Source organism: Saccopteryx leptura, unplaced genomic scaffold (assembly GCF_036850995.1).
Source record: "Saccopteryx leptura isolate mSacLep1 unplaced genomic scaffold, mSacLep1_pri_phased_curated manual_scaffold_33, whole genome shotgun sequence".
NCBI classification, from domain to species: Eukaryota; Metazoa; Chordata; class Mammalia; order Chiroptera; family Emballonuridae; genus Saccopteryx; species Saccopteryx leptura.
The window spans coordinates 263,218-280,122 of record NW_027095715.1 but is presented as its reverse complement, the minus strand read 5'-3'; positions in this window follow the sequence as shown (position 1 = coordinate 280,122).

Sequence of the window (16,905 nt, the reverse complement as noted above, 5' to 3'; positions counted from 1 at the left end):
GGCAGAACACCAAAAACCTGGCAGTGGACACTGAGGACTCGCATGAAGAATGGACTAGGAGGCAACAAGGTGAGGGGCCACAGGCATGGTGCTGCCCTTTTGAAACTGACAATGGTTAGGTCCCAGTGTCTCAACAGCTAACAAGGGACAGAGCTTGCATTTAGCAAACAAGCGCAATGCAAAGTGTGCATTGTGCAGTAAGGGGCGATTTACTACACTGCTTCCATGTGTAAATAATTACACATATTTATAGATCTGTTAATGAGCAGGAATGGTACAGAAGTATAAAATTAGCACACAAGAAATAACACTCAGAGCACTTGCCATCACAAGAGGAGGAGGAAGGTCTGGCTGATGAGCAGTGCTCCAGAACAGGGCTGTCTGGGTAGTGGGGGCCACATTGCACATGGGAAAGGATTAAACGTGGTGATTAAGGCAGCTGGGGTTGTGAGCCAGGGACCCTGTGTCAGCCATCTCTTCAATGTGTCTGGAAAACACTCTAGTTAAAAATTGGGTAAGAGAAAATTATTTGTAGATTTCAGTTCCTCTGAGTCCTCTAGAAAGGCTAACAAGTATGGCCTAGGTATGTGGGGTGGACTTTGGATAGGCCTGGATATAAACTACTAAATTCAGAGTGAATTTAACACTGGAGATTTGGACAAATCTTACAAATTCTCTGAGCTCTTGAATACTAATATGTAAGGTAAAGATACATGCATATATTCTTTGAAAGTGTTGAATTCAATTTATTTATTTGCATATGTATTCGTTTATATGTTAGGTAAAATGAGGGGAGATAGTGATGCTGACTCTCATATGCACTCTTACAAGGATCTACCTGGTAACCCCAATTTCTGAATACTGAGATGGGTTTTAGCACCTCAGAATGATGTGCTCCAGCTAACTGAGGTTTCTCAGTGCCCAGGGCCAATGCTAGAACCAATTGAGCTGCTGGCTGCAGAAAAGAAAGAAGGAGAGGGAGGGGTGGAGAAGAAATGGTTGCTTCTCTTATGTACCCTGACCGGAATCACACCCGGGACATAAAATGGGCAAACACTCTATCCACTGAGCCATAGGGCGTAAATTCAATATAAAAAACTGACACTTTCATGTTGTCCAATAAATACACCCCTGATACTAGCGATCATACCCTGTTGGTGTTGTATACTAGGCCTTTCCTCAATACCTTATGTATACTGTGCCCTAAATATATATTTTATGAATAACTAAAAGTTGGGAAATTAAACCTCATAATGGGAAGATCTAGAAACAAAGTTTGAATTGACCATCTGTAGTCAGTGTAGAGGCTTACTATTATAGAGAATTTCTGAGCCAATAGTTGACAAAAAAAAAAAAAGATATAATATAAGTATAAAAAGGATGAATGATAATTTGATGGGAGGACATTATGTGTTTTTTGACAAAATAGGGACTAACACTCCAGACTCCACCAAATTCACTCTTCTCCAACTTAGAACTCAGGAGAAAGGAGACTAAAGTAAAGATGTATAGCCTACATAAAAGAAAAGGCCAAGTGCACCAAGAGGTCAGCGAGCCCCAGGACGATGACTACCTCTGTAAGTGACACTCACAAAGCATGTTATCTGTTCATGCAGTAATTTCATCTGATCATTTGGTCATTAGAGAATTCTGTTCCCCAATGGATCTACACTACAGAATTGAGGCTCACTGATGTGAGTGCCTGCACTCTCTCTGAAGCTCTGTATGTCCAGGAACATGAACTAAACCTTCCCTAATCTCTGTTGCTCATCCCTAGATAGTGAGAATGTCAGAACATTTTTATTGACAGTTGTGATGTGCATGGGCCTCCTACATTTGTAAAAGACAGTGCAGTGGATAAGGGGCATCTGAACCACACAGCCCTCACTCTGCCCCCTGGGTTGAGAATAAGACCATCGGGCATTCCTGAAGCTGGTCTTGGAGTGTGGAATGAGGCATCTGCTCTGCCAGTGGGTCTGCACTTTGGCCCTTATAAGGGCCAGATCACAGAAGATGAAGAGGCAGGCAACAACGGATACTCCTGGCTGGTGAGAAGTATTTACCTCTTCCCCTGTCTTGTGACTTTCCACATCCCTCTCATAGCTTGGTGAGACCTGACCTTCTACATACTAGGACATGGATGGAGACAATCTGGTTAGCTCTGGGTACTGAGTCAATTTTGCAGACCATGGAGCTCCTGTTGAGGATCACAGGTTAAGTGGGAGCAATGTGGTACAGACACAAAGGAATGCCTCCTTCCTTCCCTAAGTGGACAGGTCAACTCAGATGTAATGAGTAAAGAAAGTATCATGTGGTCATGAGTGGCAATGCATGCAAGCTGAAAGAGCTTTGTTGACAGTAGAGAAATTACCTCCACATCCAAAAAAAGCCTTTATATTTTCTTCCTGAAATGCAGATCACCAAAGGAAGAAACTGCCATGAGTATGTGGATGGAAAGGATGAATCCTGGGCCAACTGAATGAGGTAAGGCCAAGAAGTTTCGGGGAGTGACAGAGAACACTCATCCCTCTCAGGCCCATACATCTTTCCTTCTCATCATGCCTCCCTCAGTGGCCTTCTGCAATTCTCTCTTCCTCTTTTTTTTCCTCTTGCTCTTTCAAAGCAAGAGGTATTTAGATGAAAAAAAGAGATAATAATATAGCATATGTCCTCAAAATATAAATCTCTATGCTAGACAAAATTAGGCACTGGAAAAAATTTTGAGAGCCTAGATTACACTTTAATTGAGCTAATGAACATTATTTAAGCAAGTCTTTACTATATTTCAGTTTAGAGGAAGGTATTCATTATTAAAACAGATTATATAATCCATCTTCTTATGGAGGACGAATTGCAGACAGAGTAAAACAATTGATTTCAAAAATGTTTAACTATAATTTTCCTATTTTTTGAGAAGTGTACAGTGCCAGGATACCTGAAACCAAGGATAGCCTAGAACTGTGAGGGCAGCAAATTATCCCAGCCTCACTTCTAACTAGAACTGAGTTCTGAAGCCTGCAGAGCAATGATCATTCACCACTTTCCTAGGGGTTCTTTTATCAGAGCTACAGAATGTGAATAAGCTATTATTGCTCTGAATGATTTTGCTAAGATAAAGAGACCTCCAAGTTCTGATCAGTTGGCTCAGTGGTAGAGCATCAGCCCAATCATGGAAGTCCAGGGTTTGATTCCCAGCCAGGGCACACAGAAGTGCTCATCTGCTTCTCTACCCTTCCTCCTCTCCTTTATCTCTATCTTTCTCTTCCCTTCCCACAGCCAAGGCTATATTGGAGCAATGTTGGGCTGAGCACTGAGGATGGCTCAATAGCCTCTGCCTCAGGTGCTAGAATGGCTTCAGTTGCAGCTGCACAATGCTGAGATAGGCTGAGTATCTCCCCCTGGTGGACATTCCAGGTGGATCCTGGTTGGTTGCATGCAGGAGTTTGTCTATCTGCCTTCCATTTCTCACTTTCGTGGGGCAGGGGGACCTCCAGGTGTTTTGGGGAACCTGGGTGAGGCATCAAATGCTACCTAAATAAAATGTGAGAAGAATGGAGAAAGGCCTCTCAAAAAAGATGAACTTAGGCTGAGTATTGAATGATGTGAACAAATCTAGACACAGAGTCCTACATCAAGTATCAAGTTCTGTGATATAAACAGGACCTGAGTTAGTTTAGAGAATTTAGAGTTTACTGGGTTTTATGGTGAATCAGGCTGGAGGTTACATCTAAAATTGGGTTTGGAACATGGTATTAGGCAGGATGAGCACCATAAGCAAGACCTGGAGATAGAAAGTTGTATGACATTGTGCCAGGCTCAGATATTGAACAGAAGGTTCTCCAGGAACACTGTGTGAATGGGTGACATCAGAGCCCGAGAGTCAGGTTCACAGCTGGACATGAATCTGAGAGGTAGTAGAAACTCATCATCTGTGGGTTTCTTTTCTCTCACCTGCCTCAATCTTAGGTATGTGAACTGTGCCCGGGATGATGAAGAGCAGAACCTGGTGGCCTTTTAGTATCGCAGGCAGATTTTCTATCAAACCTGCCAGGTCATCAAGACAGACTGTGAGCTGCTAGTCTGGTATGGTGATGAGTATGGCCAGAAGCTGGGCATCAACTATGGAAGAAAGCAGAAGAGAGAGCTCTCAGCAGCTAGAGGTGGGCACAACCATTCTTCAAAATGGAAAGAAAAAAGAGAACTCACCTTAGAAATGTTCATGGTATACTCTAAAGTCAGAAAGATTTTGAATCAGATGGTTCAGAAATTAAGGATTCATTTCATATGCCTTTGATACTTAGGAGAAATTTTTAATTTTTTTTTGTTTTTTAATTTTTTTCTTCTTTTTATTTTAATTTAATTAATTGTGTTTACATAGATTCTAGGATGACCCTGAATGCATCTCTCCTCCCCCCATTCCCCTCAACATCTCCCTCCCCCCCTCCCTACCGCACCCTCCCCTCTTTCCTTCAGGTTTATCCCATCCTATCATCCCCTTTTTCTCTGTCCTCTTTTCCTCTGGTTCCTTTGATTCCTCCTCTGTCTCTATTCCGTTCCTCAGTTCACAGTATTCCTTGGATTCCTCAAATGAGTGAGGTCATATGATATTTTTCTTTCTCTGCCTGGCTTATTTCACCCAACACAATAGTTTCCAGGTTTCTCCATATTGTTGCAAAAGGTAATATTCCCTTCTTTTTCATAGCCCCATAGTATTCCATTGTATATATTTACCACAGCTTTTCAATCCACTCATACACTGACGGACACTTGGGCTGTTTCCAGATCTTTGATATTCTGAACAATGCTTCCATAAACGTGGGGCTGCATTTTTTTTTCAGTAGGTGATATGGTGTCCTTGGGATATATTCTTATAAGTGGGATGGGTGGGTCAAAGGGCAGTTTCATTTCTAATTTTTTGAGGAATCTCCATACTGTTTTTTTCCACAGTGGCTGCACCAGTCTGCATTCCCACCAGCAGTGCAGGAGGATGCCCCTTTCTCCATATCTTTGCCAGCACCTATTGTGTGTTGTTTTGTTAATGAGCACCATTCTGACTGGTGCCACTTCTGGTATCTCATTGTGGATATAATTTGCATTTTTTTAATGATTAGTGATGTTGAACATTTCTTTTATTTGTCTATTGGCCATCTGTATGTCCTGTTTGGAAAAGTGTATATTTATTTCTTGTGCCCATTTTTTTATTGGATACTGTTTGTCTTTCTGGTGTTGAGTTTTACAAGTTGTTTATAAATATGGCTTATTAATTCCTTATCAGATGTATTGTCGAATATATTCTCCCATTGTTTAGTTTGTCTTTTTATTCTGTTCATATTGTCTTTAGCTCTGCAAAAGCATTTTAGTTTGATATAGTCCCATTTGTTTATCCTGTCTTTTATTTTATTTGCATGTAGAGATAAATCAGCAAAGATATTGCTATGATAAATGTCGGTGAGCTTACTGCCTAAGTTTTCTTCTAGGATACTTATGGTTTCACAATTTACATTTAAGTCCTTTATTCATTTTGAGTTTATTTTTGTGAATGGTGTAAGTTTGTGGTCTAGTTTCATTTTTTTCCAAGTAGCTGTCCAGTTTTCCCAATACCATTTGTTAAAGAGACTGTCTTTACTCCACTGTATGCTCTTACCTCCTTTGTCAAATATCAGTTGTCCATAAAAATGTGGGTTTATTTTTGAGTTCTCTGTTCTCTTCTATTGATCTGTATGGCTGTTCTTATGCCTGTACCAAGCTGTTTTGGGTACAGTGGCCTTGTATGTATAACTTGATATCAGAAAGTGTAATACCTCCCACTTTATTTTTCTATTTCAAGATTGCTGAGGCTATTTGTGTTCTTTTTGGCCCCATATAAATTTTTGGAATATGTGTTCTATATCTTTGAAGTATGTCATTGGTATTTTAATTGGTATTGCATTGAATTTATAAATTGCTTTGGGTAATATAGACATTTTAATTATGTTTATTCTTCATAACCATGAGCACAGTGTATGCTTCCACTTGTTTGTGTCTTTCTTGATTTCTTTAATCAATGTTTTATAATTTTCTGAGTACAAGTCTTTAACCTCCTTGGTTAAATTTACTCCTAGGTACTTTAGTTTTTTTGTTACAATAGTGAAGGGGATTGTTTCCTTACTTCCTCTTTGTGACAGTTTATTGTTCATGTATAAAAATACCTCTGGCCTGACCTGTGGTGGCGCAGTGGATAAAGCGTCAAACTGGAAATGCTGAGGCCGCTGGTTCGAAAAACTGGGCTTGCCTGGTCAAGGCACATATGGGAATTGATGCTTCCAGCTCCTCCCCCTTCTCTCTCTCTGTCTCTTTTCTCTTTCTCTCTCTCTCTCTCTCTCTCTCTCTCATCTCCAAAATGAATAAATAAAAATTGAAAAGAAAAAAAAGTTAAAAAAAATACCTCTGATTACTGTGTATTAATTTTATATCCTGCCACCTTGCTGAATTTGTTTATTAGGTTCAGTCGTTTTTTGACTGAGACTTTAGGTTTTTCTATATACAGTATCATATCATCCTCCAATAATGATAGTGTTACTTCTTTTCCAATTTGGATGCCTTTTATTTCTTCTTCTTGTCTGATTGCTGTAGCTAGGACTTCCAGTACTATGTTGAATAAGGGTTGTGAAAGGGGGCACCCCTGCCTTGTTCCTGATTTTAGGGGTGTTGCTTTTAATTTTTGTCCATTAATTATAATGTTGGCTGTGGGTTTGTCAGCAATGGCCTTTATTGTATTGAGGTATGTTCCCTGTATTCCCACTTTGCTAAGAGTTTTGATCATAAATGGGTGTTGGATTTTATCAAATGCTTTTTCTTCATTAATTGAAATTATCATGTAGTTTTTCTCCTTCCTTTTTTTAATGTGGTGAATCACATTAATTGATTTAAGAATGTTGTACCATCCTTGCCTCCCCAGAATAAATCCCACTTGATCATGATGTATGATTTTTTTCAGTATTGCTGAATCTGGTTTGCTAATATTTTATTGAGGATTTTAGCATCTAAATTCATCAGGGTTATTGGCCTATAATTTTCTTTCTTTGTTTTGTCTTTTCCTGGTTTTGGAACCAGAATTATGCTCACCTCATAAAAGAAACTTAGAAGTGTTTCTTCCTTCTGAATTTTTTGAAATAGCTTGAGAAGCCTGACCTGTGGTGGTGCAGTGGGATAAAGCATCGACCTGGAACACTGAGGTCGCCGGTTCAAAAAACCTTGGGCTTGCCTGGTCAAGGCACATATGGGAGTTGATGCTTCCTGCTCCTCCCCCTTCTCTCTCTCTCTGTTTTTCTCTCTCACTCCTCTCTCTCTAAAAAATTAATAAATACAAAATATTTTTAAAAAAACATTTAAAAAAAGAAATGTGTAAAATTAAAAAAAAAAAAAGAAATAGCTTGAGAAGGATAGGAGTTAGTTTTTCTTTGAATATTTGGTATAATTCACCAGTGAAGCCATCAGGCCCATGAGTTTTGTGTTTTCAGAGCTGTTTGATAACTATTTTGATCTCTTTTGTTGTAATCAGTGTTTTTAGGTTTTCTAATTGTTCCAGATTGATTTTTAGAAGATTATATGTTTCAAGGAATTTGTCCATTTTACCTAGGTGGTTTAATATTTTGGCATACAGTTCTTCATAGTGTTCCCTTATAATATTTTATATTTCTGTTGTGTCAGTTGTTATTTCTCCACTCTCATTTCTAATTTTATTTATTTGAGTTTTGTCTCTTCCTTTCTTGGTGAGTCTTGTTAAAGGTTCATCAATCTTGTTTATCCTTTCAAAGAACCAGCTCTTGGTTTCATTGATCCTCTATATTGTTTCTGTAGCTTCTATGTCATTTATTTCTGCTCTGATCTTTATTATTTTCTTCCTTTTACTACCTCTGGGCCTTACTTGCTGTTCTTTTTTTTTTTTTTTTTTCATTTTTCTGAAGCTGGAAACAGGGAGAGACTGTCAGACAGACTCCTGCATGCGCCCGACCGGGATCCACCTGGCACGCCCACCATGGGGCGATGCTCTGCCCACCAGCGGGTGATGCTCTGCCCATCCTGGGCATCGCCATGTTGTGACCAGAGCCACTCTAGCACCTGGGGCAGAGGCCACAGAGACATCCCCACTGCCCGGGCCATCTTTGCTCCAATGGAGCCTTGGCTGTGGGAGGGGAAGAGAGAGACAGAGAGGAAAGCGTGGCGGAGGGGTGGAGAAGCAAATGGGCGCTTCTCCTGTGTGTCCTGGCCGGGAATCGAACCTGGGTCCTCCGCACGCTAGGCCGATGCTCTACCGCTACTTGCTGTTCTTTTTCTAGTTCTTTTAGATGAAGGGTAAGTTGGTTTATTTAAGCTTTTGCAAGCTTCTTAAGGAATGCCTGTAGTGCTGTGAACTTCCCTCTCAGGACTGCTTTTGCTGTGTCCCATAAATTTTGAGTTGTTGTTTACTCATCATCATTTGTTTCTAGGAATTATTTTATTTGTTCTTTGATTTCATTGTTACCCCATTCGTTACTTAATAACATGCTATTTAGTTTCCATATGTTTGAGTATTTTCCAGTTTTTCTGTTGTGGTTGATTTCTAGTTTCATGCCATTGTGATCAGAGAAAATGCTTGATATGATTTCAATGTTCTTAAATTTGTTGAGACTATTTTTGTGTCCTAACATGTGGTCTATCTTAGAGAATGTACCATGAGCACTTGAAAAGAATGTATATTCTGCTGCCTTAGGGTGAAAGGTTCTAAAGATATCTATTAAATTAAGTTGATCTAGTGTGTTCTTTGAGTCTGCTGTTTCTTTGTTCATTTTCTTTCTTGATGATCTATCTAGTGATGTTAGTGGGTTATTGAAATCTCCTACTATTATAGCATTGCTGTTGATCTTGCCTTTTATATCCATCAAAGTCTGCTTTATATACTTAGGTGCTCCTATTTAGATGCATAGATATTTATTATGGTTATATCTTCCTGTTGGATTGCTCCCTTTATCATTATGTAGTCACTTTCTTCATCTATTACTATAGTCTTTATTTTAAAGTCCATTTTGTCTGATATTAGTGTTGCTACCCCAGTGTTTTTTTTTTTTCATTTCCATTTGCATGAAATATTTTTTTTTATCCTTTTACCTTCAGTCTATGTGCATCTTTTGTTTTAAGGTGTGTCTCTTGTAGACAGCATATGTACAGGTCCTGTTTTCTTATCCATGCAGCTATCTTTTGATTGAATCATTTAAACCTTCTTCATTGAAGGTTACTATTGCTATGTAGTTGTTTATTGCCATTTTATTCTTTAAAGCTGTATTTTTCTTTTGCTCTTTTCTTTTCCCACTTTGATCTGTTTACAACAGACCCCTTAACATTTCCTGCAGCACAGGTTTGGTTGTAATGAAATCCTAATTTTTTTTTGTTTGTTTGTTTTCTTTTTTGGTCTGGGAAGCTTTTTATTTCTTCTTCAATTTTAAATGATAGTCTTGTTGGATACAGTAGTCTTGGTTGTAGTCTCTTGTTCTGCATTACTTTGAGTATTTCTTGCCATTCCCTTCTGGCATCAAATAGTTCTGTTGAGAAGTTGGATTTTATTCTTATGGGGGCTCCTTTGTAGGTTATAGTCTTTTTTTCTCTAGCAGCTTTTAATATTTTGCTCATTATCGCGTAGCTTTGGTATTTTAATTATGATGTGTCTTGGTGTAGGTCTTTTTGGGTTTCTCTTTAATGGAGCTCTCTGTGATTTTTGAACTTGTGAAATTTTTTTTGCATCAATTTAGGAAGATTTTTAGCTATGACTTTGTTGAATACAATTGCTACCTTTGTTCTTTCTCTTCTTCTTTATGAACCTCTATAATGTGGATGTTATTTCTCTTCATGTTATTACAGAGCTCTCTTAGAGTTACCTCAGACTTTTTGAGTCTCTTTTTTTCTGCTCTGCTTCCATGCCTTTATTTATCATGTTTTCTAACTTGCTGATTTGATCCTTAGCTTCATCCATTCTGCTTTTAATTTCTTTTATTTTGGTCTTTATTTCTGATATTATATTTGTCACCTTTGACTGATTTTTAAAAATATTTCAGTGTCCTTTTTTATACTTGCTATCTCTTTCTTTAGGTGTTTGTAATGACCATCCATTGTTGTTCTAAGATTCTTAGCATCCTAACAATCATTATTCTAAACTCCGTATCCAGAAGTTTGGTTATTTCCATATCACACAATTTCTTTTCTGGAGATTTCTCTTGTGGTTTTATTTGGATTGCACTTTTCTGTCTTCTCATTATGTCTGTGTGTTTGGGTGTGTTGTTTGTAGGCTTGTTTGAGGCTAGGTTTGGTGTTGTTGGCCTCCGACTTTTATTTGTGTTATTCCTAAATCTTCTTGGATTGTTATCAGCTGTCATTTGTAATCCACTGTCAGGTTTGGCTTTTCTAGTCGAGCCATTTTGAAGTCTTGATTTGTTTGTTTTCTTCTGAGTTATCTCAGTGGTAGTCTTGTTTACTGATCTCAGCAGTGGGCTTATTTGAAACTATCCAGTGACGTCACAGAAATGGGGCTGTGAGCAGCACGTCCGACAGATCTTTCTCAAATCTCAACAAATTTATCAACTAGAAACAGAAAAGTTTATCCTCGGAGCATTCCGAAGTTCCACACACACTGAAAGCGAAAGGACTGTTATCACTTGAATCTGAGAGACGGGTCAGAATTGATGGTGTGGAGGAAGCTAACTACCGCACGGATGTTCATTCAACCCGAGGAGGGAGAACGCCTGTGGTGAGTCAACCCACGTGTGCAACTGCCCGCCCACACTCGGGGAGTGGCAGCCTGGGCGCTGCAAGTGGATGCCGGCGTGCCCTGAGAAACCATGCATGTGCCCTGTGCCACGGTGCACTCGTAGAGGGAGCTCCCTTGCACCCCTAGCATCCCCAGTGGCCTGTGCACTGTGAGTGAGAGTCCCCAGCCACCGGTGTGCCCTGAGAGACCACGCGTGCGCCCCGTGCCATGGTCCGGGAGGAGCGCCAAGGCTGTCTTCCCTACATGGGAGATTCTCTCTGTGGTCGGGGCACCTCACCAAGCCATTCAAGCTAACAATCAAGCATTGGGGGAGGGGCGTGCAGGCAGCCTGAAATACTTTCTGGAGCACAGCTGCGAATCCAATCACTGAAATTAGCTTAACCCACAAAATCTGCGAACCCACGGGGCTCTAATTGATAGGATCTCTCTTAGTTCAGCGATCCAAGACAAGAGGCGTGATATTTTTCAGTGCCTCTCGCTAAAGGGGCAGGAGCAATTTCTGATTGACAAAGCCTCCATATTCAGGGATATATGCTAACAAGAGGGACTTGGCAGATATTAAGATCTATACAGCAAGCAGCATCTAGTGCCTCTTCTTCCTAGCCAAAACAGGCTACAAAGAGTGGAAAGCCTGGGTGGAATGGTCCAAATGAATGCTAGGCGCTGAAAAGTCACCTTGACAACAATTGACTCCCAGCCCCACCTGATTATGCTGGAGGCTCTGACTGCCAGAGCCTTATGAGCCTTGCGCTGAGTGGGGATAGAGTGGGGATTTCCTAGCTCTTTGAGCCTCTTACTCCCCAGACAGAAACAGTGGCAGCCTCATAACTGGATCACCAGGATGCTAATTCAGGAAGGGGAGACTAGGAGAGAGACTCCAGGAAAGCAAACTTTCATTGTTGGACCCTGCAAACGCCAACAAGCCTTGACTACCAGCGAGACTAAAGCCAATTATATGACATTGCCATAGAATCCCATCAACTGCAAATCCCTACCTAAGTGTGACACAAGGGCAGAGCCTGGGGTACAGAGTCACTGACCAGAAAGAGGGAGAGAAAAGGAAAAGGAAGAAGTTAACCTCTCAAAATCAAGAAAAATCCACAGACTTTATAATTTGTTCCACTAATTCTTTGTTGTTGTTTCTTTCTTCTATCTTATTAGCTTTATTATTATCTCTATTTCCTCCACCTCAGTCCTTTTATTCTCTGCCCATCTTATGCTTCCCATTTCTTGAACTACACTACCCATGAGTGTTACATTTTATTTCTATTCTTCATCCTTACTCTCCTTCAGGGTTACACTCCAAAACCCTTAACTCTCACTCTCTCCCTTTTTAGTTTGTTTTTTTTTCTTTTCCTTTTTTTCCTTCTTTCGTTTCTCTCTTTTTCTTATTTTTTCCTTTCTATTCGTTTCTTCTTTTCTCCTTTTACTTTTTCTCCCATTCAATCCTCAATCACGAACAAATTATTTAATTTGGGACTCAAGTTTTTTTTGTTTCTGTTTTTGTTTTTTTGCTTTTGTTTTTAGTTTCCTTTGTTTGTTTTTGTGGCATTTTGGGTCTTTTTTACATTGCTTTTTAACTCACTAGCATTCTTCCCAACCCAAGGTCTCCATTGTATTTTGTCTTTGCTCCACTTAATACAACAGATTTTTACTTATTATTTTTATTTTTATTTTTTTCTTCTTTAATTATTATTAATTTTTCTTTTTTTCTGATTCCCTCTTATCCCTCTCATTATATCTCTTAGTAAACCATCACTTACAAGCAAATCATCTTATGCTTGTCTAAGATTTTCTCCTTTTTTTTTTTTTTGCATTTAATAGGTCCCTACTCCATTTTTTGGCCATTGAAATCTTGACCCCAAATCAGGCCCTCCGTTATAGACAGTTTTTGTTTCATTTAGCATAATATAGTTCACAGGTCATCACAATATTTCCCTAAGAAGGGGAGAGGAGGGAAAGAGAAGAAGGAAAAAAGGGGGAAATAATAAATTATTACTGTTTTATTTTTGTGGGGTGTTTTTCTTTTTTCTTCCTTTTTATTCTTTATTAATTCTAATTAATACTATCAACAAGACCACCCTCAGATGCCAATAAGAAAAAGGAAATCGAATATTATGGATACAAAGGATAGAGAGGTAACACAAATAGATGTGGAAAAATCTATGGAGAAAAGATTTAACATATTGGAAGCCTTGGAGCCAAATGACAGAGAATTTAAAATAGAAATCTTAAAAATACTCAGAGATATACAAGAATACACAGAAAGGCAATTTAGGGAGATCAGAAAACAACTCAACAATCACAAAGAATATATTACCAAGGAAATTGAAACTGTAAAAACAAATCAAACAGAAATGAAAAACTCAATTTACGAGCTGAAAAATGAGGTAACAAGCTTAGCTAATAGAACAGCTCAGATAGAAGATAGGATTAGTGAAATAGAAGACAAGCAACTTAAGGCACAACAGAGAGAAGAAGAAAGAGACTCAAAAATAATAAAAAACAAGAAAGCCTACAGGAATTGTCTGACTCCATCAGAAAGAATAACATAAGAATAATAGGTATATCAGAGAAAGAAGAGAGAGAAAATGGAATGGAGAACATATTCAAATAATAGATGAGAACTTCCCAAGCCTGTGGAAAGAACTAAAGCCTCAAATTCAAGAAGCAAACAGAACACCGAGTTTTTTTAATCCCAACAAACCTACTCCACGGCACATCATAATGAAGATGACACAAACCATTGACAAAGAAAAAATTCTCAAGGCAGCCAGGGAAAAGAAGAATACAACATATAAAGGAAGGCCTATTAGATTATCATCAGATTTCTCAGCAGAAACTCTACACGCTAGAAGAGAGTGGACCCCAATATTTAAAGCCCTGAAAGAGAGGAACTTTCAGCCAAGAATACTATACCCATCAAAGCTATCGTTCAAGTACGAAGGAGATATAAAAACATTCACAAATACAGAAAAGATGAGAGAATTTATCATCAGAAAGCCCCCACTCCAGTAAATACTAAAGGGTGTTTTCCAACCAGATTCAAAGAACAAAAGAAAACAAAACCACAAGTAACAGCTCCACCAAGAAAACAATAAAACCAAACTTAAACTGTGACAACAAAAGAAAAAAGGGGGGGAGAGTATGAAGATTAACAGTAGCACAGGACAATGAAGCGCAGAAATACTAATAAGATTAGGTACCCTTTTCATTACTTAATGGTAACCACCCTTGAAAAAACCACCACAAAAACACTTGACTTAAAAAAGGTAGCAACAGAGGAAAGAAGTATGGAATACAAACAAACAAAAAGAAATAATAGAAAAACAAAAGAGAAGACTCAAACAAGATACAAAACTAACAGAAAGCAATTTATAAAATGGCAATAGGGAACCCACAAGTGTCAATAATTACACTAAATGTAAATGGATTAAACTTACCAATAAAAAGACACAGAGTAGCAGAATGGATTAAAAAAGAAAATCCAATTGTATGCTGCCTACAAGAAACACATCTAAGCAACAAGGATAAAAACAAATTCAAAGTGAAAGGCTGGAAAACAATACTCCAAGCAAACAACACCCCCAAAAATGCAGGTGTAGCAATACCTATATCTAATAATGCTGACTACAAGACAGAAAAAGTACTCAGAGACAAAAATGGTCATTTCATAATGATTAAGGGGACACTGAATCTAGAAGACATAACAATCCTTAATATATATGCACCATACCAAGGAGCACCAAAATATATAAGACAGCTACTTATTGACCTTAAAACAAAGTGACAAAAATACAATCATACTTGGAGACCTCAATACACCGCTGACAGCTCTAGATCGGTCATCCAAACAGAGAATCAATAAAGATATAGTGGCCTTAAACAAAATGCTAGAACACCTGGATATGATAGACATCTAAAGGACACTTCATCCCAAAGCGACAGAGTATACATTTTTCTCTAGTGTACATGGAACATTCTCAAGAATTGACCATATGTTGGGCCACAAAGACAATATTAGCAAATTTAGAAGAATTGAAATTGTACCAAGCATATTCTCTGATCATAAAGCCTTGAAACTAGAATTCAACTGCAAAAAAGAGGGGGAAAATACCACAAAAATGTGGAAACTAAACAACATACTTCTAAAAAATGAATGGGTCAAAGAAGAAATAAGTGCAGAGATCAAAAGATATATACAGACAAATGAAAATGAAAATACGACATATCAGAATCTCTGAGATGCAGCAAAAGCAGTAATAAGAGGAAAGTTCATATCACTTCAGGCCTATAAACAAACAAGAGAGAGCCCAAGTAAACCACTTAACTTCACACCTTAAGGAACTAGAAAAAGAAGAACAAAGACAACCCAAAACCAGCCGAAGAAAGGAGATAATAAAAATCAGAGCAGAAATAAATGAAATAGAGAACAGAAAAACTATAGAAAAAATCAATAAAACAAGGAGCTGATTCTTTGAAAAGATCAACAAAATTGACAAACCCTTGGCAAGACTCACCAAGGAAAAAAGTCACAGGACTCAAATAAACAAAATCCAAAATGAAAGAGGAGAGATCACCCAGACATCATATTTATACAAAGAATTATTGTAGAATACTATGAAAAACTATATGCCACCAAATACAACAATCTAGAAGAAATGGATAAGTTCCTAGAACAATACAACTTTCCTAGACTGAGTCATGAAAAAGCAGAAAGACTAAACAGACCAATCAGCAGGGAGGAAATAGAAAAAACTATTAAAAACCTCCCGAAAAATAAAAGTCCAGGCCCAGACATTTATACTAGTGCATTCTATCAAACATTCAAAGAAGACTTGGCTCCTATTCTACGCAAAGTCTTCCAAAAAATTGAAGAAGAAGCAATACTTCCAAACATATTTTATGAGGCCAACATAACCCTCATACCAAAACCTGGCAAGGATGGCACAAAGAAAGAAAACTACAGACCAATATCTCTAATGAATACAGATGCTAAAATACTAAACAAAATACTGGCAAATCAAATACAACAACATATTAAAAAAATACATCATGATCAAGTGGGATTCATCCCAGAATCTCAAGGATGGTTCAACATACGTAAAACGGTTAACGTAATACACCATATCAACAAAACAAAGAACAAAAACCACATGATCTTATCAATAGATGCAGAAAAGGCTTTTGATAAAATACAACACAGTTTTATGTTTAAGACTCTCAACAAAATGGGTATAGAAGAAAAATATCTCAACATGATAAAGGCCATATATGATAAACCATCAGCCAAAATCATATTAAATGGCATAAAACTGAGGAGTTTCCACCTTAAATCAGGAACAAGACAGGGTTGTCCACTCTCTCCACTCTTATTTATTGTGGTGCTAGAAGTTCTGACCAAAGCAATCAGACAAGACAAAGAAATAAAAGGCATCCATATCGGAGAAGAAGAAGTAAAGGTATCACTTTTTGCTGTTGATATGTTCCTATACATCGAAAACCCGAAGGACTCCACAAAAAGATTATTAGAAACAATAAACCAATACAGTAAGGTCGCAGGATACAAAATTAACATACAGAAGTCAATAGCCTTTCTATTTGCCAACAATGAAATATTAGAAAACAAACTCAAAAAAATAATCCCCTTCACAATTGCAACAAAAAAAATAAAATACCTAGGAATAAACATAACAAAGAATGTAAAGGACCTATATAATGAAAACTACAAGGCATTGCTAAGAGAAATAGAAAAAGACACAATGAGATGGAAAAATATTCCTTGTTCTTGGATAGGAAGAATAAATATAATTAAAATGGCCATATTACCCAAAGCAATATATAAATTTAATGCAATTCCCATCAAAATTCCTATGACATTTTTTAAAGAAATGGAACAAAAAATCATAAGATTTATATGGAACTCTAAAAAACCCCGAATAGCCAAAGCAATCCTAAGGAAAAAGAATGAAGCTGGGGGCATTACAATACCTGACTTTAAACTATATTATAGGGTCACGATAATCAAAACAGCATGGTATTGGCAGAAAAATAGACACTCAGATCAATGGAACAGAATAGAAAGCCCAGAAATAAAACCACATATATATGGTCAAATAATATTTGGT